Source organism: Anser brachyrhynchus, assembly GCF_964034855.1.
Source record: "Anser brachyrhynchus genome assembly, chromosome: Z".
Taxonomy (NCBI): domain Eukaryota; kingdom Metazoa; phylum Chordata; class Aves; order Anseriformes; family Anatidae; genus Anser; species Anser brachyrhynchus.
In genome coordinates this window covers 62,831,112-62,855,028 of record NC_137697.1, presented here as the reverse complement: position 1 = coordinate 62,855,028, position 23,917 = coordinate 62,831,112, and the positions used below count along the sequence as shown (strand labels likewise).

Sequence of the window (23,917 nt, the reverse complement as noted above, 5' to 3'; positions counted from 1 at the left end):
GAAGCTAATCTGAAATTTGAATGTGAAAAGCTTAAATATTTTTCCTTACCATAACTGACTGTTAGCTTAATATAATGAACTATCTCATTAATGGCTGAAAATTCATCAGCCTCTCTAGGGTTACTGGATTTATCCAAAGGGATATGTAGTCATAGACTTACATAGTTTAATGTAGTCATAGAAAAAGAAAGTGTAATGTCTGCCTAAATCTTCACTATATATTTTTTTTTTTCTGAGGCCAGAAAATCTAATTTAGAAAATGTATTTTACAGTATTTTTACTTTTGCAGGTTACACTTGGCATTTAGTTTACTTACCTGTATTTACAAACAAAGCTTGTGAGATAATAGGAGAGGAAACAAAAGAAGACCATTCTGAAAGGAAAACTACACTGGTTAAGTATTCACATATGAAAGTTTAGATACACTTCAGTAATATAGAAGCATTATTTTTTTTTCTTTTTTTTTTTTTCAGCTGAACAGTTCGTCTTTTATAGATGGACAGAGAAGGGAAATTAGAAGATGCTGGCAACTTAAGAAACGAAGATAAAGATAGCTTCCCTTGGATTGAGCTTCCCCTGAATGTTTTTCTTCATTCCTTCGTCTGAGCTCCTTTGAAAGAAACATCATTTTCCTTTCAGTCACAGTGAAAATTTTTAACTTCAGTACCATTGTGTTATGTTCCATGAAGTCTTCTATGCCCTTTATTCCAAACTTTCCACCAAGGTTACTGCATTGGATGTCTTCTTCATCAGCTACTATCAGCTATCTTTAAAAAAATGACATATTTACTGCATTATTTCTCATTAAAGTGAATATAAGTTTAGGGTTCTGGGTGTCTAGAAAAAAGAAGTTGCTTATTTCACAGAAAATAGAGGTTGCAAAAATACTTTGTCCAAAAAATACGAAAGAGAGAAAGACAAAAACTAAACCAAAGAATAAATTATAGTTGTGGTTTAACCTGGAAGATAGCTAAGCACCACACAGCCATTTGTTTCCCTATAGCCTTCCCACCCCCACAGTAAGATGGGGAGAAAATCAGGAAAAAAAAAAGTGAAAAAGTGAAATTTGTGAGTTGGGATAAAGACAGTTTAATAGGACAGTAAATGAAGGAAGAATAATTAACAACATCATCATTAACAACAACAACAACAATAATAATAATAATAAAATATACAAAACAAGAGATGTACAATGCAATTGCTCACCATCTGCTGACCAATGTCCAGTCAGTACCTGAGCAGCCCCCTCCTCTGGCCAAGTCCTCCCAGATGTCTTGCTGAGCACGATGCCACATGGTAATGGATATCCTTTTGGCCAGTTTGGGTCAACTGTCCTGGTTCTGTCCCCTCCCAGCTTCTTGTGCACCTCCAGCCTTCTTTCTGGCAGGACAACATAAGAAGCTTGTGTCTGCGTAAGCATTGCTCTGCAGCAACTACAACATCACTGTGTAATCAGCATTATTCTCATCCTCAATATTTAAAAATAAGCATCATATCATCTCCTAGGAAGAAAATTAACTGTATCCAAGCTGAAACCAGGAAAATATCTACCATCTATGTCATGCTCCGGCCCCACGCATTCTAATACATCCCAATTAATCTCCACCACTATTCCTGTCTTTACACACACACACACGCACACAGAGATATCATTCCCTTAGTCTATGGGCTGTAACTCTAAAATGTCTGTTAATTTAATCCGTCTTTGGGCTCTATCTGTCATAACAGTCCTACAGTCCTTCAGGGCAGGAGAGATGGTGTGTGGTGCTGGATTATTGTGTGATGAAGCCAGTTCTGGTTCCATCAACATTGTGGATGTCCAGTTCTGTTAAAATTCATTCTTCGTTAATCTGGGTAATTCATAATGTAGTATGATTGATATGGTATTATGGTATATAGCAACCACATTAGTAATGACATACGATATTATATCATAAATAATATCATACAATTTAAATCATTGGCTATTCTCGCACAACACCCAAATTCACAGAGGTTGGTGCATGATAGGGAATGTGATATACCCACTTAACACCGTGCTCTTTGGCCCAGGTATCTGTCAGGTTGTTTTGTAAATGAGTCCCACTGTCTGACTCAAATCCTTATGGCCATGTCATCATGGGATTTGCTCTCCAAAGCCCAGGATAGTGTTCCAGGTGGTGGTATGGGGCATAGGATATGTTTCCAGCCATCCAATTGTTGTTTCCACCACTGTAAGCACATGGCACTTGTTTTGGTGTGTTTGTGGGTGTGTGACATAACCGATCTGCCAGGCCTCCCCATATTTATACTTCAGCCACAGTCCTCCATACCAAAGAGACTTTAACTGCTTGGATTCTTTGATTGCAGTGCATATTTCACAATCATGGATGACCTGTGCAATAGCATCCATGGTCAAGTCCACCCATTGGTCACAATCCCATCTTTATGTTGCATCTCTTCCTAGATGGCCTGAGATGGCATTGGCACACTGAGATATAAATAATTCACCATTATGTTGCCAGTCCAGATCCACCTGAGCCACTTCAATCTTCGCATCCTGATCTACCTGATGGTTGTTTTGGTGTTCTTCAGTGGCCCAAATCTTGGGTCAGGCTTGACTCTTGGGTATCTGCATAGGATACTTTTACAACCACATTCTCTACCTGGGCAGCAATATCTTGCCACAGTTTGGCAGCCCAGATGGGTTTGCCTCTGAACTTCCAGTTCTGCTTCCATTGCCATACCAACCCCATCCATGACTCAGTATAAAGACGGAGCACTGGCAACTTGCACAGCAATTTTCTCATTCTAAGGCTGGCTGGATGGCCTTTACTTTTGAAAATTGGCTCAATTCACCTTCTCCTTCATCAGTTTCTGCAACTTGTTGTGAAGGGCTTCATACAGCAGCCTTCCCTCTCTGATGCTTTTCCACACTTTGACAGGACCCATCAGTGAACAAGGCATATTGCTTCTCACTTTCTGGTAGTCTTATACAGTGGGACCTCTTCAGCTTGTCACTTCCCCTCTAGCAATATTCCAAAATTTTTGCCTTCTGGCCAGTCCATGATCAAATCCAAGATTCCTGGGCAACTAGGGTTTCCTATCTGAGCCCATTCTGTGATCAGTGTGACCCACTTACTCCACATAGCATCAATTCTATGATGTGTAGATGGGACCCTCCCTTTGAGCATCCAGCCCAGCATTGTCAGTTGGAATGCCAAGAAAATCTGTACCAACAACTTCCAAACCAGCTCAGTCCCCTTCATGTGCTACTGTAATCTCTTTTTTAGTTGGAGTACAGTGGTCCTTAGATCGTATTTCCCATTCCAAAACCCTAGGTATCATCCTTGACTCTCCACTGGTGCTTTCTAATAGGGGCTTCAGGTGGGATCATTCTCCCCAGCTGCAGTGTAGAGCAGATTTACATCTTGTCCTGCCCAGATTAGCCCAAGGACTACTGCATGAAATATTTCCTGTTTGATTTGCTCTAAGGGTTGTCATTGCTCAGGGCCCCATTTGAAATCACTCCTCTTCTGGGTCACTTGATAGAGAGGGCTTACATTCAGGCTGTAATTCAGAATATGCATCCTCCGAAAATCCACAATACCTAAGAAAGCTTGTGTTTCCTTTTTGCTACTTGGCAGAGACATAGCAGTTATTTTGTTGATCACATCCATTGAGATCTGACAATGTCCATCTTGCCATTTTACCGCCAAGAACTGGATTTCCTGTGCAGGTCCCTTGACCTTACTTTGTTTTATGGCAAAACCAGATTTCAGACATATTTGGGCTATTTTCTTCCCTTTCTCAAAAACTTCTGCTGCTCTGTTGCTCCACATGTCATCAATGTATTGCAGGTGTTTAGAAGATTCACCCTGTTCCAATGTAGTCTGGATCAGTCCATGGCAAATGGTAGAGCTGTGTTTCCAGCCCTGGGGCACTGGACAGCCCTACAAGTGAAAACTGTGGCCTGCAGTCTGTTGCCAAAGAAGCTGAAAGAAGTTCATTAGCAATGTAAGTTGTGGCAAATCACTTGGCTGCCTTTAACTCCTGTTCATACTGAAATTCTAATATGTTCAACATGGCATCACTCAGTGTCAGCATGACTTCATTCAGGCCACAATAGTCTCCATTCACCATTAGAATTTTGCACTAGCCATATGAGACTATTAAAGGGTGAGCAACTCTTACTGATCATTCCTTAACTCTCCAGTTGATGAATAAGATTGTGGAAAGGAATCAGGGAGTCTCGGTGCAATATTGTGACATCTGCATCGTTGTGGTAGCTATTGGCACCTGTTTTCCTTTGACCCTCAGCAACTCCACAGCAGAAGGGTCCTCCCAGATACTGGGCATGGTAGACAGCTGTTTGATCTTCTCCATCTCCAAGGCAGCTATGCCAAAAGCCTACCATTACACTTCTGGGTCCTTGAAGTACCCTCTCCTGAGCTAGTCTAGGCCAAGAATCAACGGAGCTTCTGGGCCAGTTCCAAAGGGGTGCTTTTGCCACTTATTCCCATTTAGGCTCACTTCAGCATCTAATACAGCTTGCTTTTGGGATCCCCCTGTCACTCCAGATAGGTTCTGCCCCGTTATAGCTTGATGGCATTAGGGTACACTGTGCAGCATCATGCGCTAAAGCCTTGTTTTCTTGTGGGTCGGATGTCCGAGGCCATCTAATCCATACAGTCCAATAAACTGGGTTGTCCCTTTCCTCCACATGGCTGGAGGCAGAGCCCCTCTAGTTCTAGTCATAGTATTCATTACTCACATATTGTAAATGCAAAATAGAAGTCCCTTTGTTAAAAACAGAAGTAAGATCAGTCACAGAATCACAGAATCACAGAGTTATTAAGGTTGGAAAAGACCTCCAATATCATCTGGTCCAACCATCACCCTATTACCAATGCCACCCACTAAACCAGGTCCCTAAGCACGAAGTCCAACTTTTAACCCTTCAGCTCTGGGGAACTGCCCACTGGAAACTGGAGCAGCCATTTTCCTGGAAGAACCTCCTTTTATGGTTGTTACTCCTTGCAAATTACGTACCTTTGCCTCTAGAATTGAAGAAATCCTAGATTGGATCTTTTCTTAACAAAAGTTTCAATTTCTGATATTAATAAGCCACAATTAATTCAATTATTGCATAAAAGAACATTCTCATCTACTATGAATTAGAATATAATATTATATATACATATATATCTGTTATGAAAGAAATAAATGCAATAGATTTAGACTATGCATATTAATAAATAAACATTATATATATACAGTATTTGCACTGAAATAGCAACTAATAACACAGAAATAGCTGAATGAAATTTTCAAGTTACATGTAGAGGAATGATTTTGTTGTTGTTGTTTGAATTTGTTTCAAAAATAAATATGTAGATCAATTTAGAAATTGTATCCTACATAGGTAACACCTGATGAAAATCTTGTACTATTAGAAAAGTGAGTAATTATGAATGAGAACTGATATTTTTAAGTCCTAAGACCATAAGATGGCCTACAGAAAAACTGGAGATGGACACTCTTTGTGAGGGAGTGAAGTGATGGGACAAGAAGTAATGGTATTGAATCAAACAAACAAACAAACAAACAAAAAAGTAGATATTGATTAGATCTTAGGAAGAAATTCTTTACTATGAGGGTGGTGAGGCAGAGGAACAGGTTGCTCAGAGAAGTTGTGGATATTCCATCCCTGGAAGTGATTAAGATCAGGTTGGTTGGGGATTTGAGTAGCCTGATCTAGTATAAGGTGTCCCTATGCATGACAGGGGGTTTGGAAATAAATGCTCCTTAAGGTCCCTCTTCCAACCCAAACCATTCTATGATTCTATCATTCTAACATTCTATCATTCTATCATTAAGTCCACACACCACCACTCATAGCCATAGTATTACCTGAATTTTGTCTATCTTAAGGAAAATAGAGCTTAACAACAACTCTCTTAGAACAGCAACTCTCTTTTATTTTATTTCTGTAGCAAGAATAATAAATTGAATTGTAGAATATAAATCACAGAATCATAGAATATCTGAGTTGTAAGGACCACCAAAAAAAAATAATCATGTGACTGAGAGCATTGTCAAAACACTTCCTGAACTCTGGCAGGCTTGGTGCCATGACTGCTTCCCTGGGGGTCTGTTCCAGTGCCCTACCACCCTCTCGGTGAAAAAACATTTCCTGATATCCAACCTGAACATCCTCTGTTGCAGTTTCAAACCATTCCCACAGGTCCTATCACTGGCCACCAGAGAGTAGAGCTCAGCGCCTGCCACTCTGCTCCCCTTCGTGAGGAAGTTGTAGACCGCCATGAGGCCTCCCCTCAGTCTCTTCTCCAGGCTGAACATTCCAAGTGACCTCAGCCGCTCCTCATACATCTTCCCCTCTAGACTGTTCACCATCTTTGTTGACCTCCTTTGGACACCCTCTAACAGTTTTCTGTTCTTTCTTATACCGTGGTGCCTAAAACTTCACACAGTACTCAAGGTGAGGCTGCACCAGTGCAGAGCAGAGTGGGACAATCACTTCCCTCGAGCGACTAGCAATGCCGTTCTTGATGCACCCCAGGATACGGTTGGTCCTCCTGGATGCCAAGGCACACTGCTGGCTCATGTTCAGCTTGCTGTCGATCAAAACCCCCAGATCCCTTTCTGAAGTGCTGCTCTCCAGCATCTCATCCCCCAGTCTGTATGTTTAACCAGGGTTGCCCCTTCCCAGGTGCAGAAGCTGCCACTTGCTCTTGTTAAACTTCATATTGTTGGTGATTGCCCAGCTCTCTAATTTCTCAAAATCTCTCTGCAAGGCCTCACCAAACTCAACAGAGTCAACAGTTCCACTCATTTTTGAATTATCTACGAACTTGCTCAAAAACACAAGTCCTTCATCCAAATCATTTATGAAAACATTGAAGAGGACTGGTCCTAAAATAGAGCCCTGGTGAACCCTAATAGTGACTGGTCACCAGCCTGAGGTAACCCCACTTACAAGAACCCTTAGGGCTCAACCCATCAGCCAAGTGTTCACCCTTCTTATGCTTTTATCTAACTGTATTCTGTCCAGAACGATACTGTGAGAGACAGTATCAAAAGCTTTACTGAAATCCAGAAAGATTACATCATCTGTTTTCCTTTGGTCAACTAGCTGGGTGATCTTTTTGTAGAAGGAAAATAAGTTTGGTAGACATGACCTTCCCCTAGTAAACCCATATTGGTTCTAAGCAATGACTGAGCTGTCCTTCAGGTGTTTTTCAATAACTCCAAGAATCATAGAATCATAGAATCATAGAATCATAGAATCATAGAATCATAGAATCATAGAATCATAGAATCATAGAATCATAGAATCATAGAATCATAGAATCATAGAATCATAGAATGGCTTGGGTTGAAATGGACGTTAAAGGTCATCTAGTTCCCATGCCCCTGCCACGGGCAGGGATGCCACCCACTAGATCAGATTGCCCAGAGCATCATCTAACCTGGTCTTGAACACCTCCAGGGATGGGACATTCACAATATGTCTGGGCAACCTCTTCCAGTGCCTCATCACCCTCTGAGTGAACAGTTTCCTCCTAACCTCTAATCTAAATCTCCCCTCTTTTAGTTTAAAACCATTCCCCCTTGTTCTGTCATTATCTGATTGAGCAAAAAGTTGTTCTCCATCTTTTTTATAAACCCCCTGTAAGTATTGAAAAGCTGTAATGAGGTCTTCTCTTCTTCAGGCTGAACAGCTCCAGCTCTCTCAGCCTTTCTTTATAGAAGTGTTCCAGTCCTGGATGATCAGGTGTTCTGATCATCTTCTCCATAATAATATATTATAATTATAAATATAAATTATGGAGAATAATCTTCATAATTTTACCAGGCACTGAAGTGAAACTGACAGGCCTGTAATTGCCAGGATGTTCTTTCTTGCCCTTCTTGAGATTTGGGACCACATTTGCCAGCTTCCAGTCAACTGGGACTTCTCCAGATTTCCAATACCATTGGAAAATAATTGAGATAGGTCTCATGATGACATCAGCCAACCCTCTGAACACTCCAGGAAGAATCCCATCAGGCCCTATGGACTTGTATTCATGCAGGTGGAGCTGCAAATCTTGCATGAGTTCAGGGTTAACTGGGAATTTATCATTCTTGCAGTCACAGTCCTCCAGCTCAGGGCATCTGGTGTCCTAGAACCCATCACTGGTGTTAAAGACAGAGGTAAAAAATTCAGTAAACGTCTCTGCTTTGTCTATGTCCCTGTTTGTGAGGTGACCATCTGTATCAAGTATCAGACCAATGTTTGCTCTGTTCCTCCTTTTGACATTAACATATTTTAAAAAGCTTTTTTTATTGTCCCCTACACTGCTGGCCAGCTTTAACTTTAATTGACCTTTGGCCATCCAGATTCTCCCTCTACAAAGGCAAGCAGCATCCCTGTAGTCCTCATGTGTTGGCTGACCTTGCTTCCAACCACCATACACTTTTTTTTGTCTGAGCTCTTGAAGAAGAACCCTGCTCAGCCAAGCTGGCCTTCTGCCCCTCCTGCTTGACTTCTGACTCTTTGAAATTGCCTGTTCCTGTGCTCTGAGGAGGTGGTGCTTAAAAACCAACCAGTGCTGATGGACTCCAATGTCTTTAAAACCAGTTTCCCAGGGGACCTTACTATCTAGTTCCCTAAGCAGTCTGAAGTCTGGTCTCCCCAGATCTAGAGTTGAAGTTTTGGTGGTAGTTTTCCTCCTACCACCAAAGATTTTGATTTTGAGTACTTCATGGTTGCTATGGCTAAGGCAGCCACTTATTACCACTTTACCCACTGGACGCTCCCTGCATACAAGCAACAGGTCCAGGAGGGCACCTTTCCCAGTTGTCTCTCTTAGTACCTATACCAAGAAGTTATCATCGAGGTGCTTCAGGAATCTTTGGTCTCGCTTGTGTCAGCTGTGTGATATTCCCAGCTGACATCTGGCAGGTTGAAGTCTCCCATAAGGACAAGGGCAGCTGATCTAGAAGTATCTCTCAGTTCTTTAGAGAATAGTTCATCAGTGTTGTCATCATGGCTGTGTAGTCTATAGTAGACTCCCAAAACAACACACCCTTTATTTGCTTGTCCCTTGATCCTTACCCAGAGGCTCTCAACCGTGTTCACACCAACTGCAAGCTCCACACGGTCCAGTACCCCCATTACATAGAGTGCCACCCCCCACACACCTCATGTGACCTGCCTGTCCCTGCTGAAGAGCCTGGAACTGTCCATCGCAACACACAAGTTGCAGGCCTTTTCCTACCAGGTTTCTCTTATGCCAATGATGTTGTAGCTCTGTGGCTGAGCCAATGCTTCTAGCTCCACTTGCTTGTTTCTCAGGCTGCATGCAATTGTATAGAACTGTTTCAGATGTGTTTCATTGAACCTAGCCCCTAGTGGGGCAGACTGAAGGGTATCATTAGCATGCAGTCCCTCAATTATTGGCATGCAGTCCCATAGCTTATCATTGGTGGACCTGTTTTTGTCCCTTTCCCCTTTCAAATCTAGTTTAAAGATCTATCAATCAGCCCTGCTAAGTCCTGGGTAAAAATCCTTTTCTTCCTCTGAGAAAGGTGCTCTCCAGGAGACAGTAAGATAAAAACCTGAGAGGTTACATAAAACCTTATATAAGGTTCCCATGATCAAGAAACCCAAAACTAAGTTGCTGGCACCAGCCTTGAAGCCACGTATTGATCTGCTGCGTCTTCCTGTTCCTTTTAATATTGATCCCCACTACTGGAATGATAAAGGAAAACACCACCTGTGCACCTGATCCTTCAGCCAATTGCCCCAAAACCTTTTGATAGCTTTCGGACTTCTCTTTGTTATCTCATCACTGCCAACATGAAAACCCAATAAAGGGTGATAACCAGACGGACATACCAGGCAAGTGCCTTTCCTTGCTATGTCTCTTACCCAAGCCCCAGGGAGACAGCAGACTTTCCTGAGGGTTGGGTCTGGATGGCAAATCAGGCCCTCCATTCCTTACAGAAGGGAGTCCCTTAGGACAATAACCCTTCTTTTTTTCTTGGTAGGGGTTGTTGTGATGCAGGGCTTAGGCTGACTTGCCCTGGACAACTCCCCTAATGTGGATGAACCTTTGTCCACATTGTCATTTGCTTGCTCATCAAATTCCAGAGCCTCATACCTGTTGTGTAGGGGCACCTGGGAGGGTGAGGTATGCAGCAGGGTGGTTCGCCTGCTGTGCCAAACCAGAACCTCCTTCCATTCTCCCCTCCCTTTTATGTTCCCTCCCTCTACTTGTTGGTGAGGGAGTAGGGGAACCTACGTTTCTCATCTGTCTCAGGGATGTCCTTCTCTGACTCTCTGATGCTCCTCAGCCTGCCTACCTCCTCCTGAATCTCTTCCCCCAGACGAAGCAGTTCTTCAACCTTGGCACACCTCCCACAGTTGTGCTCTCTACTGTCATGCTGCACTGGCATAAGAGTAGGGCACACCTTGCAGCCTGACACCTGGGTGGCAGCATGTTCCCCCTGGAGCTCCATCTGGGAGGCTGCATCAGCTGCAGTGGATGCTGAACTTTGCTGCACTCCAGGCCACATGCGCTTCCCAGGGTCTGCCTTGGTACGAGAAAGGGGGCATGCTTCTGGCTCTGCCCAAGCCTCGTCAGCTGCCCTCAAGAAGGCTGACAGGTCCTGGTGGCTCCCTTGGCTGCCGGGAGGTGCCTTGGTGTAAGGAATCCTCTGCACGCCATGATCCCCTGCTCTGCTGCAGAACGCATATGCCTCAGAGAAGATCTCCTCAGCAATGAGGGAAAATGAAAGAAGATTTAAACCATATGAGAATAGTATGCTTTTTTTTTTTTTAATACTGTTGAATACTAAGTGCTCTATAATAAACACTTTTTTGATCACAACAAACTATGCAAATACTTTTAGAGAACACACATACATAAGCAATACTCCTTGTCACTTTTATTTCACTTTCGTGGCAACACATTACAGATATTACTCTCTCTTTCTCTCTCTTTTTTTTTTTTTTGTATAAAAAAAATGAATTATTATGAATTTTGTATAAAAAAAATGAACTACTTTTCTTGGTGTCAGTTTTTGGGCCCTCTGATTTTAATGTCCTGCCATTTATACAAACTATTCTAGTAACAACAGAGCTTCACAAAAGCAGAATGAAAGACTGGATAAAAGAGCAAGAGAGTGAGTAGAGGGACTTAGTTTTTCTTTATTTTTTCATCTGAAAAGAATACAATTCCTGTCTATCAGCCCGACAGCTCAGCCTTGATTAGAGCACAATCTCTGTGAGAAAGCTCTGAGGCTTGAAACCTTCAGTTGTAGTTGTCACAAGCTGAAGTATGAGAAATGATTATTAATGCCTGGCACTGAAAGTCACTGCATCTAACTAACCTAATAGGTCATTCATTCTATGAACTGTGTCATTTAGTTTCAATAGATGTCTCTTTTTCCATACAAGCAGTAATACTGTATGCATTATACAAGTGGACAAATATGAATGTTGATTCATATCTTTTAAAAAGAATAATATTGTGTAGTCCGTTGCAAAAGATTTAGATCACTTGAGTGTCAGACCTGGAAATGGATGGGAAATGTCAATCAATCAGGCAGTGGCAGATGATGGTTTTGATGAGGGAGATTCTAAGGAGATATTACATGTCAAACACAAAAGAAGTGCAGTCTATTGATCCAGAAAGAAAAACAAAACTTATTTCTCAATTTGCCTTCAGTTCTCAGTCAAATGTGAAACTGTGCTGATGTGGTGTTTTTTACCTTGCTGGGCAGCTGAACTCCACCACAACTGCTCTCTCACTCCCACTCCTTAGAAGAAGAGGGGAAGAAGAAAGTATGCTGGAAAGAAACAAACAACTCGGGTTGAGATAAGGCTGATTTAATTAAAGGGAAGAGGAAGAGGGAAAAAGAAACAAACATACAAAAAGAAAAAAAAAAAAGGCCATGCAGAAGTACACAGAGAGCAAAGAAATTACGCTATGGGAATTACTTTTCATCAGCGAGTGATCTTCAGCCACATCCTGGGAAGCAGGGCCTCAATACATGGAGCAGTTGTTTGGGAGGACAGATGTCTTCATAACAAGAGCCCACTCTCTCCTTCCCCTTTCCCACTTTTTGTTGCTGAGTGTGACATCATATGGTATAGAATATCCCTTTGGTTGGTTTAGGTCAGCTGCTCTGGTGATGTCCCTTCCTGCTGGCTTGGCGGGGGGGCATGGGGGTATGGGGGGGGCGGGGCAGGGAATGGCGATTAGAGAGAGTCCTGATGTGGTGCCAGTATTGCTCAGCAGCAGACACAACACTGATGAGATACCAATGCTGTTTTAGCTACGAGCGCAGAGCACAGCACTGTATGGGCTACTGCAGTGAAAGTTAACTCCATCCCAGCCAGACCCAGCACAATCTCCACCCCCCTATACATTTGTGTCATACTCAGGTCCCACATAGTTTAGTATATAGATATTCTCATCACCACTGTTCCTTGTTCATTAAAAAATTTATAGATCTGTACTTATCTGTACTTAGATCTGTATTATCTGTATTCAATCTATAGGTCTCTCCCCAAATGTTCATAAGAACCGGTGATGATTTAAGCTTCATCTGCCAAAGTGTTCACTCAGAGCAAGTGGAGTTGGTTTTCTTGACACCAGCACCAGCTTAGCTCAAGTCATTGCTGCACTTGCCCGGCTCCTTGCAAAGTTGACCTTTCATTGGTTCTGCAGTGTCTTCCTACAACACAAAACTTAGATTACAGATTACTTTTCTCCCAAGGTTAAATCTCCTTGAGGCATGCACCTGATATCCCCATCCTTTTCCATGACCCACCAGGTGTACCCTCGTCCTTAGGTAGACAATCCCCTGAGTGGGTTTGCCTTTCCCAAGGCAGGAGCAACCCACATCACCTTCCCCATCCACTTCCTTACATGCACTACAGGGACTTTAGCTCCTCCCACAGTGTGTAGGGGTTTTGTTTCAGCAGGACCAGGATGGCTGTGAGACCCTCCGGTGTTAACTAGCCAAGTGGCTTCTGGTAGATTTATGTCCCAGTGTTTCCATGTCACCAATGCTCATAACATGGTCTTTAACAGGCCATTGTACCTCTCAACCTTTCCAGAGGCTTGTGGGTGACTGGGGATGTGATACACCCACTCAATGCCACGCCCCTTGGCCCAGGAGGTGACAGGATTGTTTCGGAAATGACTCCCATTGTCGGACTCAATTCTCTCTGGTGTACCATGATGCCACAACACCTGCCTTTCCAGGCCCAAGATAGTGTTTCAGGCAGTGGCATGGTTTACTGGTTATATTTCCAGACACCCAATAGCTGTGTCTACCATGGTGAGTACGTACCGTTTGCCTTGGTGGGTTTGCGGGAGTGGTCCTATATAGTCAATCTGCCAGGCCTCACCGTATCGAAATCCAAGGCACCGCCCCCTATTCCAGGGAAACTTTACCCTCATGGCTCACTTGATCGCAGCACAGGTTTCACACTCATGGGTGACCTATGTCATGTCCTCAGTCGTCATGTCCACCCCTTGATCATGAGTCCATCTGTATGTTGCATCGCTCCCCAGATGTCCTGATGTTACATGGGACCATCAAGCTACAAACAGGTCACCCTTGCATCCCCAATCCAGGTCCACCTGATCCACTTCAATTTTCGAATCTCGATCCACTTCTTCGTTATTCTAATGTTCTTCAGTGGTGTGACTCTTGGGCATGTGGGCATCTACATAAGGCACCTTTACATTCAGGTTTTCAACACGAGCAGCAATATCTTTCCACAGTGCAGCAGCCCAAATAGGTTTACCTCTGCACTGCCAGTTGCTTTGTTTCCACTGCTGCAGCCACCCCCACAGAGCATTTGACACCATCCATGAGTCAGTGTAGAGATGCAGCACTGGCCATTTTTCTCTTTTGGCAATTTTTAAGGCCAGTCGGATGTCTTTCGCTTCTGCATACTGATTCGACTCATCTTCCCCTTCCATGGCCTCTATTACTCATCGTGTGGGACTCCACACAGCAGCTTTCCACTTCCATAGCTCCCTACCGCATGACAGGATCCATCAGTGAACAACACATACAGCTTTCTGTCTTCTGGCAACTCATTATATGGTGGTGCCTCTTTGGCACGAGTTAATTCTTCCCTTGGTACTCTGAAATCTCTGCCTTCCAGCCAGTCCATGATCTCTTCCAGGTTTCCTGGACAGCTGGGTTTCTCTATGCAAGCCTGCTGTGTAATTAATGCTACCCACTCACTCCACATAGTGTCGGTTGCATGGTGTGTAGTGAACTTTGAACATACAATGTAAGACAGGTAGCTGTGGGGCCAAGAGGAGCTGTGCTTCTGTACCAACAACTTCTAAGGCAGCTTGAACCCCCTCATATGCTGTTAGTATCTCCTTTTCAGTTGGGGTGTAGTTGGTTTCTGATCCTAGACAGCCCCAGCTCCAGAACCCCAGAAGACGACCTGGGGTTTTCTGCCAGCGGCTCCAGGTGAGCCCATGCTCCCCAGCTGCAGTGTAAAGTATGTTTTGCACAGCTGGTCTGGTATGGACAGGCACAAGAGCTACTGCACGAGCTATTTCTTGTTTGATTTGTTCAAAAGTCTGTTGTTGCTCAGGGCCCCACTCAAGATGGTTCCTCTTTCAAGTCATTTGACATAGAGTTTCCACAAAGTGACTATAGCCTGGAATATGCATTCTCCAGAATCCCACAAAGCCTAGGAAAGCTTGTGTTTCCTTTTTGCTACTTGGCAGAGACACAGCAGTTATTTTGTTGATAATATCCATTGGAATGTGGCAATGTCCATCCTGCCATTTTACCCCCCAAGAACTGGATTTCCTGTGCAGGTCCCTTGACCATACTCTGTTTAATGGCAAAACCCACTTTCAGGAGAATTTGGATTATTTTCTTCCCTTTCTCAAAACCTTCCTCTGTTGTGTCACCCCACACAATTATGTCATCAATGTACTGCAGGTGTTCAGGAGCTCTCTCACTCCCCCTCCTTAGAGGAAGAGGAGGAGAAGAAATTATCTGAAAAAAAACAAAAACAAAAACAAAAACAAACAAAAAAAAACACCTCACAGGTTGAGATAAGAATGATTTAACTAAAGAGAAGAGAAGAGGGGGAAAATAAATAAATAAATAAATAGAAATCAAAGGTCGCACTGTTCCAGTGATACCAAAGCTATTCTAGCTACAAGTGCAGAGCACAGCACTGTATGGGCTGCTGCAGGGAAAGTTAACTCCATCCCAGCCAGACCAGCACACAAAAGGACACATAAGGTGCCCGTTAGCTTTGCTATGAGAATAAAATGAGATGACGGCATGCAGAAAAGAAAATACACCAAAGGGAGCAAAGCACCTAGAGAAAGTCACCTTATTTAGGAACAAAAAGTACATTGTGTTTTCATGTCTTTACCTAGAAAGATTCACATTATTTTTTATAAAACTGTATCCTTGAAAAATAACCACACCACTCAAGTGGGGAAGCATCATAGAACAGGTCTTTGATGGCAGATGCATAATGAAGCTGTCACGAGGGACGTTTTGTTGTTGTTCTTCTGTCCTATATGCATTAATTAATCACTTTAAATCTGAAACTTCACTAAATACTACTACTACTACTACTACTACTAATAATAATAATAATAATAATAAGCATTCTATTAAGACTAAGGACAGTCAGAACAGAAGGTTTTGTTTGTTTGTTTGTTTGTTTCACTTGAAAGTTTGGAAACTACTCTAGGAGCTTTCTCATTGATCTTAGCAAGGTAAATTGATACGAAGCTGGAAACACCAGTGCTATTTCCATCCTGAATGTCTCTGAATGAGTACATCATAAACTTCATACATCATAAATGTGTTCTAGCATAATACCTTTTTATCATTGTTGTTGTCGTGTTGTTGTAATTCATGTATGAATCCAGCATCTTCCACAACTTCTATTGACTTTGTAGTTTCTTCCATCCTCTTTGGATATCAAATTATTTATCTTTCTTGTGTTCCAATTTTCCAATTTCAGATTCAGATCTCAAGACTTCTTGTTTGTTTGTTTGTTTTTTCTCCTCTCATATAATTAATCCAATCCACTTGAATTTTGTGAACTTTTGTTAGAGAAAGTTTTTGTGCATGCACTGAATGGCAAACAGTAAAGTAGTTTTGAATTACACTGTAAAACATAGATTCTGATTTTGAAAACAACAACAACAAGAACAACAACAATATTGAAGAGATTAAAGCAAAGAGTTTGCTGGGATCAAATACAGCCAAAGAGGAAAGCAATACATATTTGATCATGAGAAGAGAACAGGGGTGGGGACTTCTCAGGTTGACAGAGTATGGTGTTAATGAAAAAAAATATGTATTTCTCTCAACTGATTCAATTTTAAATCCTCTCATGGCCAATGGAGATAAAATACTGATTTTGGAGCTGCTTATATTCCATGTTGCTGGTCTCAATCAGGCATAGCTGCATGCCATTGTAATGTGAAGTGTATAAAATTCTAGGAATATGTAAATAAAATAAATTAAAACAATGAGGTAAATATTATGTAATGAATGTACTGCTGTTTTACTGCACCATTTTTAATCATAAGCCACTGCAAGAACTTTATTATATGATTTTATATTGTATGACATTATATGATTTTTTTTTTTCATTTCAACCTTTCTGGGCTGTTGTTGGTCTTTAATATCAGTTTAATCTTCACTGCAGGAAGTATGCTGATAACATAAATACAGCCAAGGGTACATTAGAGAAAAAAAGAAAAAAAGAAAAGAAAAAAGAAAAAAAAAAGAAAAAAGAAAAAAAAGAAAAAAAAAGAAAAAAAGGGGAAAAAAAAGAAAAAAAAAGGAAAAAAAAGTGAGAGATTTAAATTCTTACCAAGAAGAGATTATACAGCTTATTCAGGTGGAGATTTATCAGAAAATTAAAAAAAAAAAAAAAAAAGTTTATTCTTAAATTTATAAGAATGAAAGTTTACTCTCCAGTTCATCTAGCTGGTTGTTTTTGGTTTTGGTTTTGTTTTCCTCCAAATGACTGAAATTCCACCATCATTTCTTCTGTTCCCAGTGATTAAGAAAATAATATTACAAGGTTTCACTTGTATCTAAAATACAAAAAAGAAGTCCTTTTGTTTGTAAGCACCTCAAAGCCAAAAGTTCTAGTTGAGTTCCAGACAAATGCTTGCTTGAAAGTTTAGATAAATTTGAAGTGTTAGCTTTGTCGTCACAAACAAACAACAACAACAACAACAAAATCTCCAAAAAGACACAATTTCACTTAATTGTGAAATATTGCCATAAACTTCTGTCCCAGCTTCTCAGATTCTTATTTCAAGTGAACATTATGCAGCTAGTACCTTTTCTCAGAGCCACATGAAAGTTACATGAACATGGGCTTACAAAATACAAACTTGACAAATTGTTTCCATGTACAAGAAAGAGCTTCATATAAAAATATCAAAAATAAAAGGCAGTGGAAACTTAGGGGTTTCTGACAACTTCCTCCTTAGATTTCAAGTCTCCTCTCCTCTCCTCTCCTCTCCTCTCCTCTCCTCTCTTCTCCTCTCCTCTCCTCTCCTCTCCTCTCCTCTCCTCTCCTCTCCTCTCCTCTCCTCTCCTCTCCTCTCTTTTCATTTCTCCTCTCGTTTCTTCTCTCCTCCTTGGTGGTTAGAAGTTAATATCTCCCTGCATAATCCTGCCCTTCAGTACTGGCTTCTATCCATTTTGCCCACCCATAACTGAAGTTTCTCACTGTGATGTGAGGTTGTTCTTCCAGGAAGTAAGGGGAAAGAAAGGGGAAGAACTGAAAGGGGAAGAATATTTTCCATCTGCTTCATATTAAGTGAGATAAAGCACAAGGTCAAGCTATTTTGAAAGCCAGTTACAGCTGAAAGGAACAAATCTGTGTGGTGGCTTTAGATTTTGCACGCATTATACAGGGAAAAAAAAAGAAAAAAAAGAGGTAAAATTAAGGAAGACAGAACCACTTTACCCTCTCTTCCACAGTTTCTCATAATTGATCATTTCCAGAGGAAAATAATGTAATGAAATACCTATTTCTTGTAAGAGAAATCCTTCTCCTCATCAGAGCCTTTCATATTGATTCATTTTAAGTTCAAGAGAAGATGGGCATAAAAATTATTTTTATATTTTCTTCAGCTTCTTCAAATAAATACTCTTTCCCACTGCTCCAGAGTAGCAGCAATCTTAGCATCTGCAAAACATTTGACATTGTCACACAGAAAAAAAAAACACATATGTATACATCGCATTCTAGTAAATTATGCAGAACTTAGTGAAGCAAAACAATGCCACATCTGCTTTGATTCAAATGAATTCCAACATAAGGGTGTTAAATCTATAGTGTCCCACCAGTGTTGCCTATGAATTGTCTGGAAACACATTTTTTATTCTCTGGTTCTCTCTACCCTGACTCATCACCACTCCTCTTCTTATAGCAAATATGAAAATCTGCCTTTCTGTCTCCCTCTTCTAGACACATGAATAGAATCTGATCAGTTCATACTACATACAACATGAAGAGTCAAATGGTGAAATACCACCAGGTAAAATGCATTGAATTATGTCTTATCATCAGAGGAAGTTTATGAGATATTAACAGCAACCTCAAACATTTTGTACAGCATTTAGATATTTTATTTTTTAATGAAGGGAAAAATCTACATCCTGTGTTTATTGCAGCCTCTGAAAGTTTCCTGGCATCGCTGGAAAGATTTCCGGAGGTTTTAGTAGGCTTGGATCCTGGCTCACACACCGCAGAGCTTGCTTGACTGCTAAACAGCCAGTGGATAGCAGTCTGTATGAAAACACCATCACATAACCATAGCCATAATCATCGCATAATTTCTGTTTTCAATGCTTGGGACACATACATTCTCAAAAAGAAAATACCCTTTTATCTTTTCTATTTCTTATTTTACTCAAAAAGAGAATACCAGAATAGGGAGGATATAACTGCCTGCCTCTGGACATCCTTTTAACACTCAACCACAGCTAAGAATCTTTCTTCTTGAACATTTTCCTTCCCACTATCAGTTTAACATCAGTGTAAATCATAAAGTGAATATTACTTATTACTTGGCCACAAGTCTAAATGCTGTATCTTTCCATTGTCAACATTATGTGGAATTCCTCCAAAGTAGCAACTGAGACTCACTCAATTAATTTTATTTTGTTTAATGAAAAGCTCATCTCTGCTTTTAGCTTTTTACTGGATGTGAAAAATATAATGAAGTAGATGAGTTTTCATGAATTAGGTGCAATCTTCTTACTTTTGTAGCCCAAAAGGATGATAATAACCACCTCATACAGCAACATTTTTTCTCTTGTTTCTTAGTGTATTCACCAAGGGATGGTAGAAGCAAAAGGCCTCTTAAAGTGACAAGCTGAACACTCAGTCTAGTGGTGAAAAGTTTCCTCAGAGTTACCAAACAATTCTCATTTTCCCAAAACACAAAACAATCTTCAAAAACATTTTTGAAACAGTTTAGGGACATTTTTTCTTAGATTAGTATAAGTCAAAAAACTAATAATAATAATAACTGGCAGACAAACTCAGTTTTTAAACAGAGTCGTCATAGACGTGCTTTTTGTATTTTCTTCTACTTCATATGTCTCTCTGCTATAGAAATAAATAAATAAAATAAATAAATAAATGCTGTAAATGTGCTAGCCCACTTATATGTAAAATCTTAACTTCTGTTCATTATTCATTAATTTTCACCTCCACACCCCACCCCCAAGTTTCACCATGTAAATCGATGGGAGACTTCTGTTAGCTTAAGAAGGATCATTGGAAATATGTGTTCCTTTGAAAGAACCTGACAGACTTGCGAAGCAGACAGACAGTGGGAGATGTGCATTTAAGAAGCCAGTAAAGATATGACTGGGAATTAGATGAATCTTGCTTCTCTGTCAGTTCCCTACAAAGCATAATCCATGCCTGTGCAGTTTGAAAATCTAAATCTTTTCTATGTTTTGCTCATCTGTGTCTTTTTTCCCCATCTCTTACACTTATGTTCATTTCCAAAAGTGTTCCCAATGTCTTAGTTTTGCTGTAAATTTTGCCAGCAGGCTCAGTCTTGTAAATATAATTACTAAATGAAGCAGATGGTAAAGCTAAAAAGGAGGGAATTGAATATCAGAAACTTCTTGCGTTATAGGTAATTGGTAGGGGCTTTACTTCCTTCCTGTCATGCTTCTTCAAGTTTCATTCATATTTCATCTTGTAAATGATAATGATCACTACCAAACAACAGGCCTAAGTTACATTCTGCTCCTTAGCTGAAAAGTTCAATGTCTATAAATTACTGCAAGGCAAACCAACAAAACAAAACAAAACAAAACAAAAAAAACAGCAGACTAGTACCACATTCACAACATACAAATAATGGATTAAAATCTGACAAAAGTAGTTCTTGATTAAAGATTTAAGACAAGGCACATTTCCTTCTCAGAATCTTTATTGAACCCAGATCCAAACCAACTTCCTTTTCTGATTCACTAATACTGAGGCATACGTGTTGTCTATGTTCTTGATAATATTGAACCCCTTTTGTGTGTGTGTGGCAAGTGACTTGTCATTACAAATTTTTATTTTCAGCAAATATACCTGTCAAAAGTAAAATAAAATAAAACTGAAACATAAACTATTTTTTTTTCACTTTTATAAGGAATTTTGCGTGTAATGTCCTGGAATAGTGTGACTACTCCAGAAAATCCATTGGAAATTAGAGCCCCATGCTTGGGTCTTGTGATTATTCTTTCTGTTTCTATATTTTTAGATGCAGCCATACAAACTTTATGACACACAACCCACAAGGTTTTTGATTAAACCAAAGGTATAAGCAGTTTGTATGTTATGAAGGAACATACAATGCTATTTCCATTGAAAAACTTAGACTTTGAGGTTAATAAAAATGCTGAAACACGTTGGGAAATGTTTTCTAAAACTCTACTTACGTCTCTGCCTGACTTTTAAAATTAAGTTTTCAGGGTTGGTAACCTGTCACCTGAATTAATTGCAGGAATGTTAAGAGGATTATAAATTTGCTTTGCCAGATTTAGAGGTTTTTTTTTTTTCCTCCTTTCTGAATAGGTGTCTGATGATGGTAATATATTGATTATTTTCAAGATTGTATATGCTTTGAAATGCAATGCTAAATTTGTATGCAATTCAGACTGAGAATCTTATAAGTCAGAATTATTATTTTTTTTTCCTGTTGCAGGATAATGCGTCTTCCTTAAATTACCACCCTTGCCAAGAGCAGCTACAGGTCTGTTTAAAGCCAGATGGTCCTTGGTGTCACATTCAGCCCTCCTGTCTTTCTAAGGACTTCAGTTGGTGTTAAGTATGTTAATACTTTGTGACACAGGATAGTACTGTACAATTTAATCTTGGATTCCTATTTGAACAAAACTCCCTTTTTAAGTCTGTTAACTGGAAGGAAACTACGTAACATCATGCCTCACGATCTCACAGGACATGTGATATTTCCAAGCCTGTGCTTGGTCAGGTCTCACATGTAAGGTAATAACAATTTAAACTTGGTGTGATTATGCTTCTCCTGGGAGAGGCTGATTTACCTTGTCAATCCAGTGATTTAAGATTGATTAGAATAAAGTTTGATTAAGGTCCATGAAGATCTGTTTCAAAGATGCTAATTTCTCTTAGCATTGAGAAGTCTAATCTGAGAAAAATAAATAAAATTATAAATTTGACTCATCTTTTCTTGTCCTAAAAGTACTTGGCAGTACTGAAAGGCAGTGAAAGGAGCACAGACACTGCTAAAGTGAGGAAAAGTATTAGTAACTTAACACATGCAGCTACTGCAATTGTTATGATATTTGTTAAAAGTAAAACTCTGCCTATCCTATATTCAGCATTACATCCAGAGAATAAAGAAATAGTATCTTAACACATACTAATGAAGAAAGTTGTTTGCATGTTCCTTTCATTTTTCCAGTGCCAACACATCTACAGCAGGTTTAATTTTCACAGAGCTCTTTACTTCCCAGAAACCTGTTTCATGTAACAAGTTTCATGCAAGCCAAGTTTCCTTTATGATTCAGCCAGTGATAATATAAAAGCTTAATGCCCTGTAGAGGACAAGGACAAATCAACACTTTCTCATTGATATTCTTAATACAGACTTCTTTTATGAAAGAAAAGTTAATTGAATTCCTTCCTTACTATGCATGAAATCTTTAAGAAAATTCTCAATTAATATAAAACTTTAATTTAGAGATAATCAGATAGATACTTTTCATTAAAATACAACAAAAACACTTCTCAGCCCAATTTGATACAACTATTAAATGTGAAAAATATAGAACAATTTAATTTTTCCATGCAATTTAATTTTTTATACTCTTCAAAGTTGCTAATAGTATTAAAAAAAAACAGTTTTCTTTAGTATGTTTAAGGAATTAATTAATTGACACATTTATTGAATGCTTTGTGTGCTGAAAAGCCAACAAATGAGAATGGTTGAATGCAGAAAACAATAAGAAATACTTTTCTGTAAAGTGTTATTTCCTGTGCAGTAAACACTTTTGAGAGAACATCATCAGAATAAATATTTTCCCACATGAGGAACAGATTGAGTAATGATGATGCTGAATCAGAGTTCTACTGAGTTCAAGGTTCCAAAACAAAAATCCTCCCCCTCTCCTTGACATTTTATGTTTATCACAGATTCTGAATTTTGTTGAATTCATGACCTGTATTTTCAACCCCCAAGCTCATAGCTTTCAGTGAAAGAAACAGCTGCCAACACCACTTACCCTTGAAGATGTTCAATGTTTCAGGTATATTAAAAGGCCTTTTTGTGATGTTTTGCATGAGCTATTGCAAGCTTTTCACTTAGCACTTCAAAGTCTAATCAGGGAAAAAAAGAGATACTTGGCCTTCCTGCTTTTGAATGTACTTGACTATTAAGCTTTAAATAGTGTTCGTGGTATGCCAAGAGATGTGAATTATGTCTTTATACTTCATTGAAATAACGCCTTTCAAAATTATGCTTATTTTGCAAATCAAATATAGGCTGTGATCAATGAAGCCAAACTTCAGCATTCTATCACTCCCAGTTTTGAAAGTCCAGCAGTTTCTGCAGGAAAAACAAATAAACAAACAAACAAACAAATAAATAAATAAATAAAAATCTAAATTAAGAACACAGAGCAGAGCAATAATGATATATTTTTTGGAGTGATTATGAGGCAGATGATCAGTTTAGCATGCAATTGTTAAATTTAACTGCCTCTATGAATGATGCTTTCTTTGTTCATTTTAATGTTTCAAATCCTTTACTGTTGCTGTCAGAGGGACCTAAGGTATTTGAAATGCCCATGATTTTCCCTTTTCTCATCCCATAACATATGGTTTCAGTGGCTTCTGTTTGTTGTTGTTCATTTGTTTTTGTTGTTGCTTGCTTGTTTTGTTGTTCTTGCTTTTGTTTCTGAGCAAAAGAATTAAAGTATTTTTAGACTGCTAAAAAGGAGTTTGTGACCTTGTGGTACTTGAAGAGGAAATTTCTGGAATACAGAAATGTTATTTATGGAAATTGATCCAGATGATACAAAATGTTTCTTAACTCTTTAATCAGAGCACCTTGAATATTTGTTGCTCAGATTACATTATGAATAACAATACTAGTTAAAAAAAAAAAAAAGGCAAGAAGAGAAGAATTAGGAAACTGGTTTGTTATGTGAACTAGCCCTTTCATATTCAGCCAAAGCTGCTTTATTTTTTTATTATTTAGAGTAAGACAGAAGATGTGATAACTGGAAGCTGCAACAGATGACTATTTTGTAAATTATTCTGAAGTGGATCAGTAATGGTTATTGTACCAGTTCTGGTCCCACAATCACAAAGATGATCAGA

At 39.7% G+C, this 23,917-nt stretch overlaps 1 long non-coding RNA gene across 1 annotated transcript in view; it reads left to right on the top strand.

Annotated features, from left to right (window-relative positions):
* The window catches only part of LOC308185159, a 45,948-nt gene extending 23,825 nt beyond the window's left edge, over positions 1-22,123 (top strand). The window contains exons 2-3 of the long non-coding RNA XR_013943177.1: positions 18,509-18,578; positions 21,261-22,123. This is a non-coding gene — a long non-coding RNA (uncharacterized lncRNA). The remainder of the gene's footprint in view (positions 1-18,508; positions 18,579-21,260) is intronic.
* The last annotated feature ends 1,794 nt before the right edge of the window (positions 22,124-23,917 follow it).